General features: G+C 31.5%; 1 long non-coding RNA gene across 1 annotated transcript; it reads right to left on the bottom strand.

Annotated features, from left to right (window-relative positions):
• Positions 1–8306: 8306 nt before the first annotated feature.
• LOC141627582 (uncharacterized) lies at positions 8307–11796 on the bottom strand. The gene is made up of 3 exons (XR_012537053.1): positions 11285–11796; positions 9063–9170; positions 8307–8930 (listed from the first exon to the last, which is right to left on the bottom strand). It is a non-coding gene; the product is annotated as an uncharacterized LOC141627582 (long non-coding RNA).
• Positions 11797–12630: the final 834 nt, after the last annotated feature.

The raw sequence follows: 12630 nt of genomic DNA, 5'->3' as shown, positions 1-12630 counted from the left end.
AAAGACTTAATCGTCATTTAAGCCCTTAGTAACCCTAATTTGTGCACCTAATCCCCACTATAAATACCCCATAGTCTAATTAGATTATCATGTTCTTCTTATCAATATTTAGTGTAGTTTATATTATTCTAATCTCTCTTTAATCTTGTAATCAACTTCTAATCAAATATTAATACAAATCTCATTTCCTTAATTTCTCTTTTGTTAATCTTTTATTTTGGGTAATTGAAGATTATTTGGGTTTATTGGGAGATTGACAACCTTCCATCAATCATCAAGTACTTCTATTATTCTTTGCATTATTATTTTGGAATCATCATTAGGTATAACTCTCTTAATCCCTTTTTAATTATTGTTAATCATCTTCATTTATTCATGTTTTGCTTTGTTAATATGATTGACAACCTTGTTAACATGTTAAACTTGATAAATGAGTGAGTAGTTTCCTTAACTAGGGTTAATGGGTAATTAGGGGAAACCAACATGGGGGATGATTCATGCTTAATTTAATATGTTTTCATAATTTATTTGCTTGCTTGTTGTGATCTCAACTTATGCACATGTTATGTTTGATGAAATGCGAGGCTATGACACTACAAGAAATCCTGTTTTGGGCGACTACGATTAGCGACTGAAATCAGTCGCTAAAACGTTAATGGCGACTGAAATTGGTCGCCAGAGCACAGTAGCAACACTTAGTCGCCAAATGGAAATCAGGCGACTGAAGTCAATCGCTAAAATTAGCGACTGACAAAGTAGTCGCCAAATAGCCAAATTGGCGACTGAAAGTAGTCGCCAAATTGGCGACTGAAAGTCAAGGTAGTCGCCAAAATGGCGACTGAAATCAGTCGCCCATCTTGACTTTTCAGTCGCCAATTTTGGAATAAAAATAAATAAATAAAAAAGTCACAAAACTGCAAAAGGATGATAGATCTGCAAAAAGATAAGCCAATAATCTGGAAAAAAAAGCCACAAATCGCAATCTTTTATACTAAATTTACATTACAATCAATTTATATTTACATACTTTAACACCACTACAATCAATTATCATCTACATATTTCAAAAAATTTACATTAAAATCAATTTATATTTACATTAACATACTTCAAAAGCCATAACCTAGAATCCGTCTTCTTTAGTTTCTCTTCTCTTTCGACTGAATCAACACCTAAAAGATGAAGAATACATTAATTAAAACTAGTAATTTATGGGCAAACAGAAAAACAAAATGTAGTACAAAAAGTAGTAATTGCATTAATTAAAAGTAGGAATTCAAAGATGAGGATTAAACTTACAAATCTGAGAATAATGGAGTATAATTCCGGAATGATGGAGTATAATTCCGGAATATAACGAGGAAGTAAAGAAGTTTTGAGGATTTTGATTAGTGATGATATATTGATATTGAAACAATGGTGTGATTATTTGTGTCACACAATTTAGGATGTTGAATAAAGATAACGAACAAGGTAAGAACCAGGGGAGGTGGGTTCCTCTATTTTATTTGTGACCACACAATTTGGCGACTGAAATTATCAGCCAAATTGGCGAGTGATTCCGGTCGCCCGATCATATTTTTAATCGCCAATATTATTTATCGTACATATTTGTGTGGTCGCCAATTTGGCTACTGATATCAGTCGCCCGACATTTTATCTTAGTCGCCAAATTGGCGACCAGACGAGGCAGTTGCCATGTAAAGTCGCCCGAAAACAAAATTCTTGTAGTGTGAATCCTTTCATTATTTACCCATCACCTACCTTTTCAATGAGACTTGTAAAACATAAACCAACTCGAGTCTCATTAGATCATGCATATAGTTAAGTAGGGAGGATTAAGTTGACTTGTAGGTGTTGTACAATCTATCGATTCGGCTCCGGGACCCAAACCTTCCTAGGATTGTAAGATATAAACCAACTCGATCCTATCACAACAATAATTACTTGCTTATAATTTGAGAATATGTTTGTATGATTAATTCCCATGAATCCCCTATGAACCCATGACACCCTAGTGCTTTTAATCAATTGTTTACATCTCATTTTAGTCATCTTGCTTGCTTACTTTAATTGTTATTTAGTTTAGTGATCTTCTTATCTCAACCCAAATTGTGACACCCCTAGACACCACTACTTGCAATCGAAAATCCTACATCAATACCCGTCCCTTGGGATCCGACCTTTACTTGCCTCTTTACTAGTAGTAGAGTTGTTTGTGAAGTTATAAATATTGTTTTGGTCTAGGTGCTCCTAACGACAAGTAACCGAAATCTAAGCTCAAAGCGATCCGACCAAAACTTCTCTCAAATTTATCCAACCAAGTGAAAAACTAAATCCCTGTTTCTAGAAAAATCCACAATCCAATGGAAACTAACCCTTGCTCTCGACAATGTTGTTAGAATTAAGATTTTAATTTAATTTGGATTGATGGGGTCAAGATTAAGTTTATCGGTATGATATTTTGAGGTTTCTTGCTATTATTCTTATTATCTATATGTTTTAACGCAAGCGATATTTTGCTGATAAATAACCTTATTTATTATCACTATCCTCGTTAAACTCATCACCCTTCCACAAATGCGCCCTCCCTCCACCCCACTAATTTACCCGCAAAATAAAACATCAGCCACTGTGATTAGTTCTTACTACTTGAAACAACCTACAATCCACTACCATTATCACTACCTTTTTGCTACGTTTTATATCGAAGAAGTCATAAATCACATTCACCTCCATGAAATCCCAATCTTTACTCCAGATGATATATATATATATATATATATATATATATATATATAGATCCTTATCTCCCTTATCAAAGACAATTTATTTCTCTTTCAAGAAAGAAAAGTATAAGAAGCAACCTTCCCTCTTATCTCTTTCCCTTTTCCTTCCTAGTCTTTTTCTCATCCCCTCCCCTACCTCCATTCCAAATACTCAAACAAAGTGTTTGGGTATTATATTTGTAAACTGAATAAGTTTGAATATTATATATATATATATATATACACCAACTTTGCTATTTATTTCATTTTACATATATAAATCTTACTACCTCCATCTCATTTTTATTGTCCTTTTTTCTTCAAATTTTATTATCTCATAATTATTATCCTCATTCTAGATCTAGTAAGGAAAGACTTTAGTCAACCAACTCGTCGAAATCAACCTCATTCCCACTCGAAACAATCTTTAGCCCACTACCTAATCCCTTCGGTTCACACATAAAACTGTCTAAAATGCAAAGCTTTCATCTCTCTCTTGAAAAGTTCATCTAACTAATAGAAAACTAACCGCTACTTTCTGAACTTCATCATTTTTACATCCCGTAAAGATTAAGTTGAACATGACAAAAAAAATGCAGAAACTTAGGTTTTGTTTTATAACGATAGATTAAAGATTTGTTTTTTAGCATTTTGAGAGTTTTTACACTATTTAAATAACAAATGTGCTATTTTGAGTGTTGATCATCGACGTATTGAAATAGTGGATTGTGGTGTAATTTCCTGTTATTATAAGAAAATAAAAATTGAGTTTTTTTAATCTCTGGGAAAACTAAAGATCAAACATTATCTTTATCATATTTATAATTAATATTCCTCACTTAAAATATATAAATTTAAGCAAGTTCAAATAATTTAGCTAAAAGTTACAAATCACTCCAGAGGGGCACGTCATAATATTATATTTCGATTCGCAAATTAGCAGTGACTTTCTTTATGTTTTAATACTCCTTGAAAAATAGATATCAAACTTTGTACTTATCAATAATTTGTGAATATGTTATTTAAATTTTGATTAATATAATGACAAATAAATGCAAATAATATAATAATAAATTATCAATAGAAGTACGTTGAAGTGTATTGAGAGGGAAGTAACTTTAAAATTAGCAGGAGAAATACATACGACATTTGAAAAATAAACTTCGTATTATGTATAATTAAATATAACATTAGAAATACATATGACATTTAAAATAATTATTGTCTCCTAATTCTAATAGTATAGTTAGGAAAAAAAAAAGCCTTAATAAATTGTTAATTTATTTCCTATTTCTAATAGGAAAATTATAAAATAATTAATTAATTCTCATTTCTAATAGAAAAATATATTCCTAATTATAATAGAAAAATTATAAATAATTAATTATCTCCTAATGCTAATGCTAATAGTATAATTAGAAAACAAAGCCTCCTTTAGTTATATATATTGATTGATTGATTGATTGATTGATTGATTTTAGCAAATATCAATCATGAAGGCCCTAAGGGTATTTCCTACTTGTCAAAACTTATTTTTTTTAAAAAAATTTACTCCTCTTTTGAAATTAATATTAATTGAAACATGTCTTGTTGAATTTTAAACAAAATTTCATAAAATAATGTAAAAAAGTAGAAGTTTTGGAAAAACTGATAAGAAAAATTCTATAATTTGTTAAGAACTCATAGCATATGCTTTATTTAATTTGTTCTAATCAATAGTTTACTAATGCAAAAACGTAAAAAAATATTGATTTATACTCCGGTCGACAGAAAAATGTTATGTAACTATATTTGGAATTTTAGAAATTATTTTCAAGCAAAAATACAATTAATTTAATATAGTATGGAGTATCAAAATCATTTACCCTTCGTTGTTGTGAACAAACTTAGTAGTGCCTTTTAGGCATATTAGTCAATCCATTCTCATATTTAGAAACTATCATATGCTACTCTAGTAATTTATGATGAACAAAGCCTCCTATGGTTATTAATTATCTAATCCAGCAAGTTCGTGGATATATGGATCAATAACTACTCTACTACTCATTCCCCCCTTTTCTCTTACCCATCTCTTCTCTACTAGATAAATTCAATGAACCTTATAAAAATTATCCATCTCAAGATATCCATGTCGTTCTTGCCATGCATCGTTCTAGATCTCGTTCTCTCATTCATTGTTGCTCTAGTATATCTTTCTCCATTTCTATTACTTTTTGGGCTACTACATCGACTATCTCCTCTCCAAAATCTGACCAGAGTTACTGGAGTTGCTCGCCTCCCTGCGAATTATTGTGAGTCATTAAGAGTGAATTATATCATCTAATCACTTACTGAAAATACATAAAACACATTCTAAAAAAGTAAATCCAAAACTGCTAAGAGCACATTTTCTTAAAGTGTGAAGATAAAAGATGAATGAAGGGAGTACATATACTCTATAACGCATTATGGTGTTCATCAGTTGCTCAACCATTAAAGACGGTTTTTCGTTAACCTTTTTCAATCAAATAATTAATGACGGTCATACTCTTTATTTGTAAGTTGTTGCTAATCATAAAGAGGAATGAATTATTTTTCTCAACTTCAGTAAAACTCAATACCTTGTATTTTTGATATATATCCTTTGGGTTTACATTAACCCTCCATCTATGAACATAAATACTCTTAAATTGCTCTATCTAGCTAGTTATCTCTTTCATTTGCTGGGGCAAAAAATAACAAAGGTAGTGATAGAACTACACCAATTTAGTACGTAGTATGTTAAAAGTGTTACCTAATTTTTGACGATGCCTCAATGACCAATTTTCATTTCTTCATATAGTGTTATAGAAATGCTCCGTTCTTTATAGTAAGAAAAAACAGTAATACCAATTTACTTTACAAAATGATAATCGAAAATGTGGCTACATTTATATAGTGCTTATGTACATGCACATGCCCTAACAAAATAGATAACCTTGTCGACAAATCATTATTACTTTTTTTCTTTTTCCATGATAGATTTTTATACGACATTAAAGTTTACGTTGACCATTGAACTACTACTTTAATTCGTTCATGCATCAAAGATATAAATTATTGTACTTAATCGATTGTTATGCATTGAATCTAACGTCAATTGGAGCAAATCAATTGGTCTCTCTTGTGACGGGTTATCATTTGTGGCGGATATTTTGTGAGATAAAATGGTAACAAAATGGGTTAGTGGAAAAAGGGGACCACATGAATAGTGTTGCAGAGAGAGAAAAAGTGGGTACTTTGTGAGGTAAAATGGTATCCGTCACTCAAGAGTGACGGATATGTACCGTCACAAACAAGAATTTGTGGGAGCAAATAGTGTGTTAATCACTACAAATTTATTGTTAGTTGAACATAGACCACCACCAATGAACACCTAATAGTAAACATTTATGAGGTGTGATTTCCAAAATAAAATAAAATCGTTCTCTTTATATGTAAATTCTAAGCTTGATTTTTAAAATTTTGATTGCTCCAATAAGTATTTGCCCAGTGTTGTATCCACAACTTCAAAATCCAACTTTATATATATATATATATATATATATATATATATATATATATATATATATATATATATATATATATATATATATATATATTTTAGGATCCTATTAGAACTACCTTCCCATGAGAACCATGAGAACCTCGTGTTCAGAACCTTTGTACCAAAGGTACAACAATGTTATACTAAAGGTTCAGAACTTTTATACAAAAGATACATAAGATCAAACAAAGTCAAATGAGTAATGGTTCATAGCTTAGATCCAGCTGGGTTTCGCTCCCCTAACATAACTTATTGACCCAAAATCATTAAATTTAAAGATAAGCACCAACTAAAACATGAATGCGTACCCCGCAAATAAAATTCTAAATCATTCTCATTCAACCTCGTTTACACACTAATACCTAATATGCTCACTCTAAAATGGTGGTTTCCACTTCTCACAGGAAGTGCATCACGGGGTAGATGATTACAATTTCGTGTATATAAAGCTGATATACCTGTTTAATGCTATGAGATGATGGTCTTAAATATGGCATGTGATAGGTCGATTTATCGCCTGAAGCACAACGTAATAGTGCACTGTACATCTTTAATCAAGTTGAACAAACAAAACTAGCAACTCAAGCAACGTTGAATGAAGAAGAAAAATACTAGTCATGTTTATAATCAAAATTTAAAGGTTGTTTTTGGTACAAAGGTCCTGAACTTTTGGTATAAAAAATCTTAACCTTTAGTATAAAGGTTTTGAACACGAGGTTCTCATGGTTCTCATGGGAAAAAGGTTCTCATAGGATCTCAACCCTATATATATATATATATATATGTATATATATATATATATGTATATATATATATATATGTATATATATATATATATATATATATGTGTATATATATATATATATATGTGTATATATATATATATATATATATATATATATGTATATATATATATATATATATATATATATAGAAATGAGATCTAATGAGTCCACCAAAATTCATTGAATCCATAAGTCCTCTTTAGGACTCTTAAAAAGATGGGATGGAGGGATGAGATTGAAAGAGAAAAAAGGGAGGATTAGTGCAAAAATTAGGGGATTAATGCTAACTAAATACTTTCCGTCACTACGTTCACTAATCAACCACTAATTTTACTATATATCATTTATTTTTCACTCACACTACAAAAAAAACTGGCCTTAGCTACAACCCAATTCCGTCGCAAAAACAATAGATTCAGTCGCTAAATGGGTGTTTGCGACGGAATATGCGACTACTTCAGTTCATTGCACAATTTAGTAGCAAATCCTCTTGCATTGCGATGGAAATTTCGTCGCAAACATTTTAGCGACAGAATTTGCGATGGAATCTAAATTAATTAATTTTGATTTAGGACGTAATTAACTTTTGTTTTCCATCGCAAATCTTCAAAATTCCGTCGCATAAGTTAACTAAAGTCGTTACATACCTTTAAATTTCCATCGCAAAAGTTAATTCATTCCATCACAAATCCTTAGAAATCCATCGCATAATTTATTTATTCCATTGCAAAAGCTAATTATTCCATCGCAAAATTTATTCATCCCATCGCAATACTTAATAAATCCATCGCAATACTTAATTAATCCATTGCAAAATCTAACTATTCCATCGCAAACTTTATTCATCCCATCGCAATTCTAAATAAATCCATCGCAAAATTTATTTATTCCATTGCAAAAGCTAATTATTCCATCGCAAAATTTATTCATCCCATCGCAATACTTAATAAATCCATCGCAATACTTAATAAATCCATTGCAAAATCTAATTATTCCATCGCAAACTTTATTCATCCCATCGCAATTCTAAATAATTCCGTCGCAAAATTTATTTTCATCAGTCACTGCACTATTTCTGGCACGCCATTTTCAGTGCTGTACCTGTGCCATTTTCAGACCTGTACAAGCATACAACATTGCTGCAATTTCTTACGAGAGTGCCATAAACGCATAGGATAACTTGCATAACCAAAAAAGGCTTTTCATACATAAATTTCAGCCTACATTGTTTTACGAACCAAGTCTTCTTGACAATTCCAACAAAAGAAACAAACATTATGAAATACCAAGTCATATACATACTAAGTCTATTAATTATCTAAAAACAACTCCAGCATCTAACAACCTAATATTTGAGGTGCAAAGTCACCCTCATATCCTCCATTACCCTCATTATCATCATCATCAGAACGCCTATCATTGTGAGGTTGAGAATTGGGATTACACGATTGAGTAGTTATGTGAATACCTTGTGAAGCTAGAGTTTGCTCCAATTGTAACCTCCATTGTTGCATGCTTTTCAACTCCTCTTTTATAGCTTGATTCTCCTCTTTTATAGCTTGATTCTCGGTGGAAAGCTTATTTTCGAATCCTGGAGTGTAGGTAGTTGCTGATCCACGAGCTTTTCCACGAGCTGATGAAGGTAGCGGCTTGTCATAGTAGTAGGTCGTCGCCTTTCCCATGCCCCAAACTTCTCCCTTTTTGTTAAAGCCTTTTACAGTGTCAATATATATTTCATTATCATCAATTTCTTCCTTGGTAAGAGTCTCTAGTAAAGCATCCTTTTTTTTCTTGATTGCCCCCTGGAATCAGCTTCAGTAATTAATAAAAACATACGAAAAACACGTAAGAGTCTCTAGAAGGGCAGCAAACATGGCTGAGTGTCTATCCAAAGTCCTAGCTAGCTTTTACAAGGTATGATAATGTAAAGTTTAATAGACTTACGAGGAGGTCTGATACTTCGTCACACACGTAACCCCCTGATTTTTTTGTTTTAGACTTCTTCATAAGCTCATCAGGAGGTGGTAGTGAAAGGCCTCCATTGTCATTACACTTCAAAAACATATAAACAAACCATATGTTATCAGCATTTACAAAATATAGTGTGTATGTATAAAATTTTCGTGGAACTTGTAAATGAATTAAGCTATGTATGATAAAAATGTGCCCCGTTTCACTGAACAGGTTCGAGTTGGTTGTATTTTGTCTTGGAGATAATATGGCGTTTTATCTTGAGGAATCAATTGCAAAGAGTTCTGACAGTCTTCTTTGTGCTTTCATATATGTTGATGGTTCACAGATCAACACTAAGGATATCATGTCTGAGGCATGTTCTGGCACACGGATCAGCACTTACTAAAAGATTTGAATGGGAAGCTAGATTTTGGTACACACTCAAAACTTGAAAGAATTAGACTGTTAATAACCAAGTACTTTAATCTGCATCTTTCAATGTTATGTTCAAGTACTCTTAATTGAGTATTAAGCAATACTTTTATTTCGTTAATTGACAGGTTTACGATCCATCAATGCTATAGGTTACCTAATATAATCTGCTACAGAATACTGACTCCTTGAGATACAAAAGTTCTTTTCACATAATTCCACAGGTAATGAATGTTTCATATGGTCTTAAGTTAAGACATACTCACAACCGATTTAAATAATGTCAAATGAAAAAGGGGATTCTGAGAAGTCTTAACTTAAGACCATGTACTCTTTATAATAAAACCAGTTCAGAATTTGCTTGCTTGAGTATTCATGTTATAACTTGCGTGTTCAAAAAAAATTGCAAACTGTATGAGTTGAAACTTAATGTTTATCTTTCTCTTGCCACACCATGTTACTATTTTAATTCAAAGGCAATAAAAGCAGTAAGCACTTGGTTTATGTATTGAACAAAATGCCGCATAAGGAATCTTTGAGTGAATTGTTTAATGCCATTTAGTTATTATACTGATTATATCATATTAAACTTGGTTGATAATATAGGTAAGGTTACAAGCTCTTTCTTGGCTATCAATTGTTGTTACTTAATTGAATTCTAAGATGCACATTGATTGTTTTTGGTGATTCGCAGAGTGTGTATCAAGATTCAGTCATACCATTGACTGGATGTAAGTGTTATAAGTTTTTTGTACCTTTTACCTTGTTTTTTTAACCACCATCATCTATTTTTATGTAGCGTGTTTCAGGTACGAATGAGCAAACGCGCTTCAAGAGCTCTGGTCGCTTTATTGTTTAAAAAATCATCTAATGTAATAATGTAATTGGTTTAGATATCCTAGAAATTGCAATTGAAAACATTTAACCTTTTTCTGTCGTAGAAGGTAGTCTTTTGAACTACTTGCATGACACATGGAATTGTAATATGATATATTTTTTTGGTAGATAATATAGATGATTGTGTTTAAATTATTGGAAGCCGTGAGTTGTTGGGTTATTGATTTATCTTGAAGAACTTTAATAGTATGAGAATACAAAATTTAGAGCGGAGTTCTGCCGTATTTTTTGCAGCATTTAATTGCGGATAAATTATTGAATTCGTATTGTCCAAATGAATTTAAAGAAATATTTACATCAATTTTAGAAAAGAACTGATGTAAATATTACATCGGTTTAAGTCCAAACTGATGTAAATAAAGTGATATTTACATCGGTTTTGGTCCAAAATCGATGTAAAAAAGGCATTATTTACATCGGTTTTGGACGAAAAACGATGTAATTATATTCCATTAACATCGGTTTTACAACCGATGTTTTTGTTATAATTCAACGCCCCCAGAAGCATCGCCCCAAAACCGATGTAAATGGACCTAAAAAACCGATGTCAATGACACTTTTTCTACTAGTGCCTCCACTTGCTTTAAAACAACCTTGGATAGGCCATTAAAATACGCCTTAGACACCTATAATCAACCATCAAAACTAAGGATGTATGATGATCATTTAATTTGTTAGGTTATGTAGTTATGGTATCTTCACAAGTGTTGAATAATTAACATGTGTTCAAATATTCTGACAACAAGTTTAGAAAAAAAAAGGAACATATCACAACACTCATATGATCAATTTAAAACAGAATTTCCAACCAATATGCAACTGACCTGAATAACATATATGCATAAAATCACATCAAGAAAGAACAAAAGGAAAATCAAACTGACCTGAATAAGATATATCACGTAATTAGCTGAAATATACCAAGCTGTGAGCCTCTACGTACCAGAAAAAAACCAAACCTGCTCATCAACAAAAATCAACCAAATTAGTAAATCAACCAAACTGATTTCCAACAATGATCTTAGATTAGGGGAGAGACAACAGAAGAGTTTTTCTTGACAGGATAAAAGTGGTACTCCTAGCATACATAACTAGTTTAGGACCCGTGCAAAGTTGCACGGGCAATATATAGGTGACATACACTAATATGTTGATCAACATTAAAAAAAATTATAGTTATAATATCATGTGTTCTACATTTCTTTAAACCTCCATCAAAGTATCATCTATGAAGCTACCTATTAATCTATGAACCGAACAACATTACTTTATGATTAAGGTGGTTGTTAAATGTTAATAGTTGTCTTTGACGGCTATCATATTGGAGTTTTATGTTGTGTGAATTGATGAGAAATATCGAAGAGAGGTGTTCAGAGAGAAAGAGAGCTAACACATTAAAGCTAAGGTTGGTTACATCATCATATATAAAAGATTTCCAAATTATTTTAAGAAAAGGGAAGGAAATATGATTAAATTATGATACTAATAAGAGAAATAAAAAATATACGTACTAAATTAATCACCCTTACTGGCAAAGAACAACCACCCCAGATTGTAGGTGAGGCTCAAATCAGACATGAATTGACCTTGTCGTTCTCGATTTTGCAACTTTTACAGCTTATTTAAACCATTTTTAAACAAAATAGAGACAAATGAAAAATAAACTTGAACAACCTTCCCATGTAATTAAACACAAAGTGGTATTACAAAGCACTTCATAATACTCAAACTCAAATAAAAAACAGGGAGAAGGACTAACATGAATACGCATGCTACTTAAAAACACAGGGATCAACATTGATACAAAGCCTACTAATTATTCCACTTGATCCAAAAATAAAATGTAATCACATTCATTAATTAAGTTGTCTTTTCTTTAGGCATTGTAAAACTCATATCCTTAGGGTCAGTTATTAGCACTCACCACGAAACATAATTAGCTATAAATTAGTTAAACAAAACGAAATATAAGAATAGATAAATGCATACTTGGTCATAATGGATTCGAAGAAAATGTGGATACATTATCAGAACTGAAAGCATTGTTTGTTAAAGCTAAAAGGCTACAACAACTTAATAAGCCGTGTGTGTTTAAAAGTTGAGCTTGAAAATATGATACTTATTTGAAAATTTAGGTAAGCCCGAGTTTCATGCATAAAATACAAAGTTCTCTTTTTTAACGGGAAGCTAAGAGTAAGGGGGTACTCCCTCCGTTCCAGTGATATATTTA

This window comes from Silene latifolia, chromosome Y, assembly GCF_048544455.1.
Source record: "Silene latifolia isolate original U9 population chromosome Y, ASM4854445v1, whole genome shotgun sequence".
Taxonomy (NCBI): domain Eukaryota; kingdom Viridiplantae; phylum Streptophyta; class Magnoliopsida; order Caryophyllales; family Caryophyllaceae; genus Silene; species Silene latifolia.
This window is presented reverse-complemented; position numbering and strand designations above follow the sequence as displayed.